The 14,783-nt window shown below is 43.0% G+C and overlaps 1 protein-coding gene across 2 annotated transcripts in view; it reads right to left on the reverse strand.

The window, feature by feature from the left end:
• nfkb2 (nuclear factor of kappa light polypeptide gene enhancer in B-cells 2 (p49/p100)) overlaps nucleotides 1-10,972 on the reverse strand; it is a 75,337-nt gene extending 64,365 nt beyond the window's left edge. The window contains exons 1-2 of one of the 2 annotated variants that reach the window (XM_073025088.1): nucleotides 10,704-10,972; nucleotides 7,496-7,625 (exon numbers count right to left, since the gene is read on the reverse strand). The gene's annotated coding sequence lies outside the window, so the exon portion shown is untranslated. The remainder of the gene's footprint in view (nucleotides 1-7,495; nucleotides 7,626-10,703) is intronic. The other variant, XM_073025086.1, reaches the window with a different exon arrangement.
• Nucleotides 10,973-14,783: the final 3,811 nt, after the last annotated feature.

The following is a 14,783-nucleotide window of genomic DNA, read 5'->3' on the forward strand; positions in this document are numbered from 1 at the left end:
AGAAAATACGATCAGAGGCTTGCAGGTGGGGGAGAAAGAATAAAGAAAAAGGAATTAATTTTGGGATGTGTGTGATCACCTGACAGCAGGTCTGAAACAGTCAAATGTACAAATGAAGAAATCAAAATTAGAAAAGCTCAGCAGGTCTGGCTGAGGAGTGGAGAGAGGCTCAGTCGGGAGATTTCATCAGAATACAAAAGTGAGAGATAAAAACCCAACCCTGGTTCCCACGGTAACTAGCATTGTTAACAATTCTCACAGTCAGAGATACAGCCATTCAGCCCACTGTATCTATACTGACCTATTTTCATTAATCCCTACAATTAATCCTTTTTTTTAAAAAAAAACTATTTTCCCCATGTTCTCAACCTACAGATTCTACCACTCACCTACCTCCAGGTGAAAACACAGTTGCCACTTAACTTGCCAACCCGCACGTCTTTGTGAAATGGGAGGACACCAATCAGTAAGAATGTCCAAATTCCACACAGACAGCACTGGAGGCCAGGGCTGGGAGGCAGCAGCTCTGCACTGCCCCGGCTTCTGAAGCCCTCGTCATCACTCCTCCGAAGAGCAGCCTAATCCATCCACCCAAAATCATTTCCTCTCTTTATTTCAGATTCTTGAATATAACACCATCCCTAAATTCATCCCTCACCACCCCCCCCAGCTACTCAGATTCCTTACTCGAATCAGGCCCCCGCTTCCACACTGATAAAGTCATGGGGGTCATCCAGCTTGATTGGGACAACACTGACATCTCATCCCATCCTTCTCAAGAAAGATGTCTTCTTTCCCTCCCTCTCCTCTTCCTCTTTTCCAGTCCTCACAATAGATCTTTTAGCACTACTTATTTTTTAATATATACTTACTGCAATTTAGTTTTTATTCTGTATTGCAATGTACTACTGCCACATTATCAACAAATTTCAGGACATATACCAGTGACGTGAAATCTGATTCTGGATCACATAATTCAATCCATCACTCCTTTCCCTGTGCTTTTAGCTCTCTTGTTCTCTGAGGATTTGTCCCAATTCATTTCACATTCATGTGGTGCCCTTGGAGACATTATCCAAAAATATGGAAGAAGTTTCATCCGCATAAACCAATAAAACTCAGCTCCTCCTCACTCAATCCAGCCATCATTTCTCATGTTGCATTTCTCACCTAACACAGGATCCGTGTTGAAGACATTGCCACTCAGTAGACAGTTCCCTTCCTGCCACAAATGCCATCAGCTCCAGCTCTGACAAGCTGCAATGTCTTACACACAATCCGCGTGCTTCAAATCACAGTCAACTTAATTGCTTCGTCCCACCTGAGTAGCAGACTGCTACACCCCCAAAGCTCACCTGCAGTTGAAACCCTCCCCGATTCCTTTTCATCTCACTCAACTCCGAGTGGTACCTCGTACACAAGGTCATACAAAGCTCTGCTGCTTGTAATAATTCACACTGTTCACTTTATCCAACCGTTCACTGAAATTGATCTGTGGCCCAAGCTTACAAGTACTTTCTTCGTTTTTAAATGCCCACAGTGCCATACTCCATTTCGAAATTCACTCAGCCCATCATCACAGAGAACCCACGTTCTTTCAGCTCTGACTGCCTCTTGATGTGCTGTTGTTATTTAAGTGGTACAACATTCCCCAGCCAAATGATTGTAACATTTTTAGGGACAGGATAAAATAGCCTTTAAAAAGGCACCAATTAGGGCAGACATTATAGATTCATCTCTGACTAAAAGCAAAATTGTTTTTTTTTTGAGGAGGTGACAGTGATGTCTGATATGGGATGAAAAACAAAAACATATAGGTGTTGGAAATTAGAAATAAAAATAGAAAATGCCGAAAACATCAACCAATCAGACAGCATCTGTGAAGATGGAAAGAGTTAACACTTCAGGGAAATGAACCACCTTCACAAGCAGTTGAATTTAAACAGAGGTCACCTGAACCCCTTACCCCATCTCCCCCTCTCCAGATGTGCTGGATGTTTCCAGATTCATCATTTGCATTTTAGGTTTATGTAATGGACATAGATTTTAAAGACCCAAAAAGTGGATTGATCACGGGATTCAAAACAAAGTGACAAATTGCAAGGTCACTTAGCGAGAGAACGCCAGCTGTCAGTCGGAGAGAGTTTTAGCGCTGGGGGCTGTGTGCAGTGCAGTTTGTGTGAACTCACTGCCACAAAGCTCGCCTTCTCTGATACATGCTAATAACTTGGACAAATGAGCTTAGAGGCACAATGAAGTTTGTGAGATACCAAAACTAGCTTCATACGCCAAGGCTCCAATCTCTGTACTTCCCTTCTCTCCTCACCTCTGGCTACATTACCCAACTGGCCCAAATGATCTCACTGGCAGCTTGCTCTCAGCACAACTCTGGGATGAAAAGGCAATAGTGGGAGGGCCGACCTTCTAGGCCCTGTCAGAGAGGGACAGAGAGGGTCAGAGAGAGAGAGCAAGACACACACAGATACAGAGGGAGATGCAGAGAGAGAGAGAGAGGGAGAGGTAGAGAGAGAGGGGGAGGAGACAGAGAGGGGGCGAGAGACGGAGAGGGCAGGGGGTGGAGACCGAGGGAGAGTCACAGAGAGAGACAGACAGACACACAGACACACACACACACACACACACACACACAGAGACTCAGAGACACACACAGACAAACCTCTCTTTTTATCATTTCCTCTCTGGAACATGGAGGTCCAGCAGTGTGAGGAAAGCACTCTCTGGTTTGCTGTTCCCATCCTCTCCAACCTGTTGTTGTTTCAGTGTATGTGGGGAGCGGCCAGACTCTCAGTGCTTCCCAAAGTTATTTCCTTGTGAATATAAATGACCTGTGATCTTCATATACATTGTTGACTAGAAGTTGAAGCTTCCAACATCAAGAGGAATCCCCATCCTGCCTCTAAACAATGCAACATCTACCCTGGCAAGATTTCTCTGATTAACGCACACCATTCACTAAGACCATTGTCAAACATCTGTAGCAAACCTATGTTCACAATCAACTCTCATTACACAATTCCCATGGCATCAAAAGTTTAAATTGATTTAAGTTTTAAATATAATCACCATACCTCCCCAGTACAGCAAGTCATTGACCCCAGTACTCATCTCCCTGAAATCCCCTCTGAGTACTCCACTGGTGATTTTAGCCTGCGCCCTCCACACAAGAGAAACACCAGCAGAAAGAACACTTGCCCACTTCATACTCCATCTGCGTCCAAGAAAATTCCATGCGTCCTCCTCAGAGTTTATTTCTCCATTTAGCATGCTGTTGTAGAAAGGTCAATGTACTCATCAAAGCCATCAACAGCTGAGGTCACAACACTGGTCCCTGCGGCAATCCACACTAAAGAAAATACCCATTTGTTCCTTCTGCATTTTCTACTTGATAATGAATTCATGCTAATATTAACTACAGACCCATGAGTCCTAATCTTGCACATTAGTTCAAATCATTTCTATAAACTCAAACACATGCTCTCACCTAGACCTGCCACTTACATCCTCAAAATGTAGATCTTCAAGATTCCCTTTCCCTAAACTGCAATTACAATTGACAGGTGTGATTTTCAAAGCTGTTATATCTTTAACAAGGAGTTTCCCTCATTACTGATATCACAGCATACAATTTTCACATTCCCTTACTCCTTCCTTTCTCAAGTAGCAAGGCTAAATTGGCAATCATACAACCGATGATTTTTAAGAACCTAGCGCAACATTAGAAAGTCAAAACTATTACTTCTATCATATCCACTGGTTCCTGTTTTAAAGCCCTGGGATTATTTCGTTAGAGCAATTTCTAAAATTTTCTCAACCAATATTAATTTGAACGTTCTTCACTCCTTTGCACTTCAGTTTCCATTATGCCTGGTGTAGGTTTTACTGGCAGCAAGTGAAAACAAAGATAATAAAGATTTGATCATTATTTCCTTATTTCATATTGCAATCATTGCCGCCTTTGCTACTGTGAAAAATCAACTCTTACATTTTCATTTCTTGGCCAGTTTAGTACTTTTTCCAACATTTTGTTCATCTACTTGCTTGTTTTTTTTATTAACTTATGAACTCCTGAGGTTTACTATTTTTGACACCTTCTAGGCTTTAAAAAATATTTTGATATCAACACCTTCAATTAGCTATTGTTAAACTTCTTCCATTAGAACTTCAAGGACTAATTGCAAGAATCATAAACTGTAAACATTTTCTGTGTTTATCTTCCATCACTTCTAACCTAAGTTACACCTCAGACACCTCACAGATAAATTGCTCCCCAATTTGCTTAAATTCAAGATACTGATTCCAGTAATTAACCACATAATTCTCACATGTACGAAGGCAACATTAGTAACTCCTACTCAGAGAGAGCTTTATGATAATAAACACAAATCTGCAGATACTGGAAATCCAAAGCAATAACATGCAAAATGCTGGAGGAACTCTGCAGGTCTGAAGAAAGGTCTTGGCCATAACATTGACTGTTTATTCTTTTCCATAGATGCTGCCAGGCCTGCTAAGTTCCTCCAGCATTTTGTGTGTAGAGCTTTGTTATCAGTTGTTTGTTTTTTTTTAATTACACATGTTCCAAGTTTTTTTTCTAATTTTCAAATGAAAATTATTCATAAGCATTTATCTACATTGGGAGATACTCTCAGATCAATTGGACCAAGTTGTTGCTTGAAGTAACTAAATATATTGATAAGAGCACTACAATTGATATGGACTCCAAGAAGGCTTCAGTCTATTTCATACGTGCGAGACTGGCCCGAAAAGTTGGAGCCCATGGGATCCAAGGCAAGTTGAATTTAATCTTTATAAACTGAGGTGGTACACTTTGGGAAATTAAATTGAACATATGGATTCTGTACATATATAGGACATACACCAAGAATGGCAGGGCCTGAAAGAGCAAGAGGAATGGAGGGCCCATGTTAGACAAGTCCATAAATCCCCAAAGCTGGCAGAACAGATAGACAAGCTAGTGGCCTTATTAGCTGGGGCACAGACTACAAGAACTTCAAGAAGAACTACAAGAATGAGGTCATTGTACAACTTCATAAAATGCTACAGCTGGTGCATAGAACACTGGCTCATCATTGTCACATGTATGAGATAGTGAAAAATTGTCTTGTATGCCATTTGCACTGCAGACGACTTAGGAGGTTGATGTCTGGGATGGAGGAGAAACTGGATAGGCTGGGCTTGTTTCCCTTGGAGTGGAGCGATGGGGATCCTGATAAGAGACTTTAAAAACAGAGCTTTGAGGGGCCTGGATAGGATGGATAGTGAGAAAGCTTTCTGCATAATGGAGATATCTGAAACCGCAGGGTGTGGGCTTAAGGTGGGAAGTACAAGAGTTTGAGTGGATCTGAGAAAGCCTTTTCATCGATGGCTGGTTCCAATCTGAAACCTAGCACTTGATAAACTGGTGAAGGCAGGTACACTCACAACATTTAATTACCTAGATGAACACTTTAATCATCGGGGTGCAAGAAGAAGCACAGTGAAATGGTAAATTGGACTGGGATAGATGGGTACTGGGGAGTCAGCATGCAAATTATCGTCTGTTTCTGATGGTATTGCTCAATTAAGCTACAAAGCAATCAAAATGATCGACTTGATTCCAACAAATTTGGCAACTGGTGGCCAGATGGACAGCAAGCCTGGCTGATCGCCAAGTTGGCCACTTTCTGAACTCCTGCTTTCAAAGAGGATTAGTCCATCCTGACGCCATTTAGGAATTAAGCTTTAAAGATGTTCAAGGGCAGCTGGACCCTCCAGTGGCAGGAGATCTCCAACCAAGTGAGACCTGGCCATATACAGAATATCCAGATCAGCCAGGGCCTCCTCAGGGTTGACGGTGGGGAGGGAGTTGAAGCCAGGTTAGTGAGACAGACATCAGACAACCCCTCATGCCAATAAAGGACAAAGAGAAATTCTGTCACCCAGAGCTCCCAGGATAAAAACCCATAAACCAATGGGAAGTGGGGGGGGGGGGGGGGGGGGGGAGGGTGTGATGCCAAAGGAAGGGAAGCAGTCAATGTTGGCTTGCCTTACCAGTCACAAAGATGCCAGGAGTCAACCAGCTGGGATCTCAGCAGGTTTGAAGATTGCCAAGTGGTGCGTAGTTGCCCGTTACCAGGAACTGGCAGATGTTCAAAATAATTCAGGAGAAACTCACACAGTCCTCAAGCAGGCAGAAGAGATTAGTTTAGTCTGCCATCGTGACCAGCACAGACATACTAGGCCACAAAGCCTGCTTCCATGTTGTAGAATTAGTGTTATACAGCACAGAAACTGGCCCTTCAGCCCAAATCATCCATGCAGACCAAGCTACCTGAGCTAATCCCACTCACCTGTGTTTAGTGCACATCTCTGCAAAGCCTTTCTCTCCATGTAGTTGTCCAAATGGTTTTTTTTTAAAAAAATGTTGTGACTGCACCCACTTCTACCATTTCATCTGGGACCATATTCCATACACTCATCATCTTTTGTGGGATAAAGTTACCCCTCAGGTCTCTATTAAATATTTCCCTTCTTAATTTACACTTTATGTCCTCTAATTTTAGATTCCTCAACTCATCCATCTTATCTAGGCCCTTTATTTTATGCACCTCCACAAGGACATCTTTCAGGATCCAACACCCCAAGGTCCCAGCCAACCCAGCCTCTCCTGAGGACTCAAGAACTCCAGCCAGCTAACATCCCTGGAATCTTCTCTGCACCCTTTTCAGTTTAATGATATCCTTCCTATAACTGGGTGACCATAACTGAGCACAATATTCCAAGTATCATCTCACCAATGACCTGTATAAATGTACCATGACATCCCAACTGCTGTACTGTACTCAGCCTCCTGACAGGTGGGAGCAAGCACACTGAACACCCTCACCACCCAGTCTATCTGGGTCACTTTCAGGGAACTATGTAGGTCTCTCTGTTGTACCACACTCACCAGGGCCCTTCTGTGTGAGAAGGCCCTAGTTTAACGTCAAAATACAATACTTCCTCTCCAGCTTCCCCAGTTCATCTAGTTCCTGTTGTAATCTTAGATTACTTTCTTCACTGTCTACATCACCACCAATTTTGGTGCCATCTGCAAATTTAATAACCACCATTACCATGCAATTCATAAACATAGATGACAAACAACAATGGACCCTGCACTGATTCCTGTGGCACATCATTGGTCACAGGAGTCCAATCTGAATAACAATCTGCCATTACCACCCTTTGTCTCCTTCCACCAAGTCTATTTTCTATCCAAGATCGGTTCAGTTTGTATCCTGGTATACTGTTCAACATTCCAAGTTGTCTGTGTGGCAAGCTGGAAATCTAATGGTCAAGCAACCTCCTATTAACTATAGTGTGATAATGTTCAAATCATCTGTGTTCTATTGATATTGAGTGATAAACATTGGCCAGGGCACCAGAAAGATCATCCCCCTCCTTCAAAATAATGTCAGCGTGTCACACACACCTGCAAGAATGTGCAGCGTTTAACACCTCATCCAAAAGCTACCTCCAGCACTTCTGCACCTGTCGACACTGCAGCAATGTCAGCCCGGATTTCTGAGCTCCATTCTCTGGAGTAGGAAGCTGGGAAGCTCCTGGGAAGGAGATACAGGAGCTTTAGGTTCCACACCACCAGATTCAGGAACAATTATTACCCAAACAGCCATCAGGCTCCTGAACCAATGTGGGTAACTTCACCCACCTCATCTCTGAACTGATTCCATAACTTACAGACTCTCAACAACTCTACACCAGATGTTCTCAGTATTAGCTACGTATTTATTCTATTTCAACAGTTTGTCTTCTTTTGCACGTTGGTTGTTTGTCAGTCTTCATTTGAGTTTTCATTGACTCTATTAGATACCAGCAAGAAAGGGTATCTCCGGTTAGCATTTGGGAACAAACACACACTTGGATAATAAAACTTACTTTGAACTTAAAATCAGTGCCACTAACAAAGCCACAACTAACATGAGACACAAATGTAACCCTTCACCATGCAATATCAACAATAACCAAATATAAGGTTGCACAAATAATCTTTACCTTACACAATGCATTAGTAACCTAAAGTGTATTGTTCAGTACATTTTCACAAATATCCATTGTTTGGGGAGGGCCAAGTTGGCCATGTGGATGCTTCCCTTGCAGAGCAGGATTGTGGGTGCATCTCATGTCTGGGAAGGCCCATGTTTTGGGTGTCTGGTACTGTATTACTGACTGACTGACTGACTACAGGTATCTGTTGGCCAGTTTCAGCTTTTTTTTTAGTCTAATTCTCATAGTAACAGCTTCATCATCGTTCCTTTCTCGGGAAAATGACCCAGGAATTTCCCACAGATACTTCCTTCTCAGCTTAACCACCAGAGAATGACACAGCACCGAATCAGAAGTTACAGTATTTTTCATGAATCACATCCTTAAAGCTGAAGGTAGCTCTGTAATAAAGTGCTGTGATCAAGTAAGCACAAGGATGGCTGTCTACATTAACTATAGAACAGACTACTTTTTAAAAATTGTAGTAAGAGTGAAATCTGCTGCTCTAAAAACTCATTTTTGGTACATTAATTATTTCCAAAAATACTGTCTGACTGAGTTTGTCCAGCATTTTCTTTTTTGCTTCAAGTTAAACAGTAAAAGGTCTCCCTACACTGTACGATCAAACATTAATGTAAAAGTTGTTTAGGTTTTGGGTGATGATATATAACAGTCACGTTCAGAGAAACATTCCCATTTCGCACTGGTGGCCAAATGTGGAGGTTTTCACTCCTGGAGTACCAGATCTGCTAACTACAACACAATCACGAATTTACTTCACTCAACGGCACCCTACCATCTCAAAGGAAAAACATACCCATTTTTTCCTAATCCAAGGCATTTATAAAATCAGTGATTCCCTTTAATGACACACAGGGCAATAAATTTTCAAGCTCCTGTTCTTCAAAACAGTATGCTAATGGGAACACACTATTCCAAAAGGGAGGCAATGGCTCGAGCTTCATCACATTCTCACTTTGACCCCAAATCTTCTGACTTAGCCAACACTATAACCATGAAGCTAAAGTAAACCTCCTGTCACTATTAAAGCCCCATGTGTTTGCCTCAGCAGTGCACATTCCCACGGCTATTCCCCAGCCCCACTGACTCCAACTCTTGATGTGCATGAGGCAGGATCCTGAAATCACCACTTATCATCCTTAAAACATCTTAGTCAGCAAAAGCTTAGTCACCCTGCCACTCTCAAGATGAACTTTCATTACTCAATAAAGGCTTTTTCTTAATCCATTAACAAAATATTAGCCGTCACATAAACTCACATGGACACAAGGCCAAACATCACATGGTGGTAGATTTCTTTCAAAAAAAAATTCTCAAACCAAGAAACAATATGGTCAGCGAGCACAACAATAATGACAAAATTAGCAAAGCTGCAAGCATCTGCAGATGCTGAAACCTGGAGTAAAAAAAAACTGTTGGTGGAACTCAACAGGTTAGGCAGCATCTGTGATGGTGGTTGTGTTGAGAATGGATTTTGGGTCAAGATTCCAGTGTAGGTGAAAGGTCCCCACCTAAAACATCAACTGTCCATTTCCCACCACTGACACTACTCAACATACTGACCTCCCCCAGTAGTTTGTTCCTGGATGTAGAAAGGAAATACTTCAAGACCTACAGGGAGAAATGTGTGTGTTTAAGATTAAGCCTATCCTGAAGCAAGATCTAAAGTTCAGGGCAAATTTATTGTCAAAATACATACGTCCGTCACCATACACCACTCTGAGATTCACCTCTTGCAAACAATCACAGTAAACACAAAGAACCACAATAGAATCAATGAAAAATAAAAGCACAAGACAAACAACCAATGTGCAAAAGGCAACAAACTGTGCAAACAGATATAAAGAAAAACAAATAATAAGGAATAAGTGAGCAATAAATATGGAGAATATGAGATAAAGAGTCCTTGAAAGTGAATCCAGGGGTTGTGGATTCACAAGTGATTTCAAGTGATGAGGTGGAGGGCAGTTATCCTCTCTGGTTCAAGAGCTCCTGAACCTGGTGGAACCTGAGACTCCACCAGTAGATTAACTGCAGCAGAAACGCCTTAACTTGTAATAACATTACAGCAACGTTTTATTCGAAGGCTGCTACCTTTCATTCCAAACAGACTTGAGAAGATAGTAAGGAATGGACCTCCGCTGCTAACCCAGTTCCTGCTTCCACCACTCACACCGCCCTGGATCAACCGATTAGATTAAAGAGTTTCCAGCTTCATAGCGTACACACGATAACAATTTCAGCGCCGTTACAAAGACTGAATCATAGCGCAACGAGAGCTCACCCTCTCCCCGACCCACTTCCTTAGCTGTACCCGTCAAACTGTCCGGGACAACTGAAGGCGACCGCCCCTTCTATTAAGGTTTCCAGCATCTGCAGAATCGATTCTGTTCGTGATCTGGGACGGGACGTTCTCCCGGTAACCTAGGTCTGGTCCACGTCGTTCATTCGGGGACTCGGTTCGATGGCAACCAGTCGGGCCGTGTGGATGGGAGGAGACCTAACTGAGTGCCGCGACTCCAGCTGACCTGCCGCCCCCACCCCCCCCACCCCCAATGACCAGGTACCTGGATATTGGCCCGGCGTTAGATGCTCCGAGCTGGCGCTCTCCCTACCTGACAGAACGGTGCTTCGGTTCCAAACTCCGGCCACTACTGCTCCGCGCACTCGGGCCCTACCGAATGTCACCCAACCGCTCGCCCCACGCCCAGGGCGCCGCTTGAACTCTCCCTCGCCCCAGACCCGCCGCTCGGGTCCCTGGATGTTGGCTCTCAGTGCCCGCTCGGCTGCGTCCCAGGTGCGGTGGTACGCTGCCGCTGCCGCCGCCGCTCCGCGCTCTCTCCGTGCCAACCCTCGCCCCTCTCTCACGGCCTCTCGCGGCGGAAAGTCCCAGTTGCTATTTGCAGCGCGTGTTGGAGACCGGGGATTTCCCATGACGTCCATCACGGTCAGCGCGAAAGCGCATTGGTTGCTCGGAGACAAGTCGCCGCTTCATTGGTCGATGATGCACAAGGATGCAAATCTATCCAATCCCCATACTGCAAACGGCCAGAAATTTAAAGGGACAGACACCTGTTTTCTCATCCACTCGCCCCACAATCTCGGTGAAAGATGGAATTTCCCAAAACAATACATATTTTGGCAATGTCCTCATGCAGTCACTAGAATTGCTCGGTAAATATCTTGCACCTCTGAAGAGGAACTTGGGCAACTTCCTGGGACATGACACTAGAAGCTGGTAATCTTGATCATAACACACAACGTGCTGGAGGAACTCAGCAATTCAGGTAGCATCTCTGGAGCAGAATTAGCAGTCGACTTTTCGGGCCGGGACTTCATCAGGGGGATTTCCATGATTGGACAAATTAGTGGCAAATAAAATCAATCACTTGCTGAGTTATCAACGCCTTTGGTCTTTGGGGGATCACGTTTACTTATTTACGGAAATTTTAAACAAAACATGACATTTCTTAAAATTTTAAAAGATAACATAGCCAAGCAAAAAGTGAAATAGATGTTATTCCCAGGAGATTTAGTGCCTAACTGTCATTGGTCAAGTCACCCACAATAACCGTTACAGCCGAACCTACCCCACTTCCAACTTCTAAGTTTGAAGACAAAGTACATCTGCCCAAAACGTAGCAACTACTGTACTGCAAAGGTCATTTCAAAGCAAAACTATAATCAAATCAGTAAACGAAAATAGGAAGCTGAAAATAAAACGATGCAGATGCTGGAAATCTGAAACAAAGCCAGAAACTGCTGGGAAAATTCAGCAGGTCAATATGATGACTATTTCTCTTTCTGCGGCTGCTGTCTGACCGGCTGTTCCAAGCATTTTCGTTTTTTTTTTAAATTATCAAAGCAGTAACCATTGCTAAGCCAAATAAGCAGATCAGATGAGTAAAACTTTGAGCAAAGAACTAGTATTATTTTAGCGAGTGGCTTCAGATTGGGAAGAGAAGAAATGTGCAGGGAGGGGAATTCCGTAGGCTGGACTCGTGGCAATTTTGACCACTCTGTGCATTAAACACTGAGCTAAATACATGGACATACATTCTTAACGAGTTAGTAATTTCTGAGGGAAGCATTTTCAACAGACCCCTGTGTCTTGGTGGTTGAAGTCACAACCTCAAATAGTAAGTACAGAAAGTGCTAGGACTCAGCCAATCAAACAGCATTTGCAGAAAGAGAAAACAGTTAACATTTCTGCTCAGTACTAGAAAGCTGCAGGCTCACAATGTACTTGGCTAAGGAACAAATGGCCTGAAATTACCTGCTCTGATTATGACTGAATGGATCCAAGTTAGAATGTCGTCCAAAAGTCACTGCTCGTCCAGCTGAGTTCTTCCAACATCTGCAGTTTTACTTATTTCCCATCACAGCCTCTAGTGATGAGGTGCAATTAAATTCAGCAATATATCAGAATCAGAATCAGGTTTATTATCATCGGCATGTAACATGAAATTTGTTAACTTAGCAGTAGCAGTTCAATGCAATACATAATCCAGTGGAGAGAGAAAAAAATAATAAATAAAATAAAACATAATAATAAACAACTAAATCAGTTACACATATTGAATAGTTTTAAAAATGTGCTAAAATGGAAATACTGTATATTTAAAAAAATGAGGTAGTGTTCAAAGCTTCAACGTCCATTTAGGAATCAGATGGCAGAGGGGAAGAAACTGTTCCTGAATCGCTGAGTGTGTCCCTTCAGACTTCTGTATCTCTTTCTGTATCATGGTGACAGTGAGAAAAGGGCATGCCCTGGGTGCTGGAGGACCTGCTTTTCTGAGACACCGCTCCCTAAAGATGTCCTGGATACTTTGTAGGCTAGTGCCCAAGATGGAGCTGAGTAGATTTACAACCTCTGCAGCTTCTTTCGGTCCTGTGTAGTAGACCCTCCATACCAGACAGTGATGCAGCCTGTCAGAATGCTCTCCACAGTACAACTATAGAAGTTTTTGAGTGTATTTGTTGACATCTCTTCAAACACCTAATAAAGTATAGCCACTGTCTTGCCTTCTTTATGACAACATCAATATGTTGGGACCAGGTAAGATCCTCAGAGATCTTGACACCCAGGGACTTGAAGCTCCTCACTCTCTCCACTTCTGATCCCTCTATGAGGATTGGTTTGTGGTCCTTCATCTTACTCTTCCTGAAGTCCACAATCAGCACTTTCATCTTACTGACGTTGAGTGCCAGGTCTCTGGGATTAAAGGAACTAGATATTTTAGTGGACCAGGAACAAAAGGGAAAGACCATGAAACTGAGGCATTCCTGAACTGCAGGCTGATGAAATGAGTCTTAGAGTAAGTTACAACATGGCGCCAATTTTTCAACAAATTTTCTTTGACCATGACTAGGTATTAACAATTTCTTGTTGGCTGAAGAAAAAAAACAAACTGTACATTGCTATCAAATACAATGAGTTCCCCTTAATCACCTACAAAAGGTGTGCCTCTTAACTTCTACAGAGCTTGTAGATTCAGCCAGCTCCATCTGTGATGGTATTGGGTTTGCTGACTGTGAAGTTCTAAACTCAAATGATGACCTTAAGTGCCATTGGATATAAATAGCCATGGCTGCTCTCACTAAAGAGAGATTATACTGTAATTACACAATCTTCTAAGACTTGTTCACTTCCCTGTTTATTCCCCATGATGAGTTCAGCTGCCAATATCCACTATTCAGAGGGTGAGTCCCCTCTCCCTACAGAGAAGATACTTCCAGCTAACAAAGTAGTTTAAAACACAGTTGATTTATTTTCATCGATACATGTTTAAATCCAACATTCTTAAAACACACTAACACCAAACCTCCCACCTCCTCACACAAAAAAACCAACAGATCGCCCATCCGGAAGAGGCAACCAAAAAATCAAAACCACCAAACCCCCAACCTGCTCAGTCACAAAAATAGTGACAACATCAAACCCCCAACCCCTCCCAGCAAAAAAAGCACAGACAGCACCAAACTCTAACCCCCTCTCCCACACACAAAAATGAACAGGTCACCCACACAGAAATAAAACAATAAGAACATCAGACTCCCAAATCCCAACCCCTCCCTCGTAGAAAAATCAACACATTGCACATCGGAACACCCAGCCCGATAATCGGCAACAAGAAAGAAAACACAGAAAACTGAACGAGAGCAATATAAACTGCAGTTCAATAATCACATAAATATCAGAATTTCGAAACACCCTCCCACCAGAAGCAAGAAGAGCGGCCGCTCAATCTTAGTCATTCCGCAAAGAACGACCACCGTGCACTGACCTGCGGCCTTCTGAACCGCATCAACCCACGACCTCCACGGAGGGCAACCACTGACCTCCTCCATATTTGCCTCAATGCTTCAATCTTCCTCGACACTTCGAAATAGAGTCAATCATGGACTCGCGCCCCATCTCTGGTCTTCTGCACGAGGCAGCCCATGCCTGCCATTCTCAATGGGGACAGCAGAGCACCAAATCATTCAATCAAATTCCAAACTACACATCTCAGGCTCCAACAGTCTCCAAAACACAGTCAAGTCAAAAAGAACAAGCAGAAGGCATAGAAAAAGTGAAATAACTGAAGAGATTGGCTATCTGAAAGATGTCACCTGAGGAATCGTTCATTGGTGCCATTTTTACCATCTTTTCTATGTTCTAAAAAAAAGGAAATATTGAAATATAAACAATA

The sequence above is a fragment of the Hemitrygon akajei genome, chromosome 21 (genome assembly GCF_048418815.1).
Source record: "Hemitrygon akajei chromosome 21, sHemAka1.3, whole genome shotgun sequence".
NCBI lineage: Eukaryota > Metazoa > Chordata > Chondrichthyes > Myliobatiformes > Dasyatidae > Hemitrygon > Hemitrygon akajei.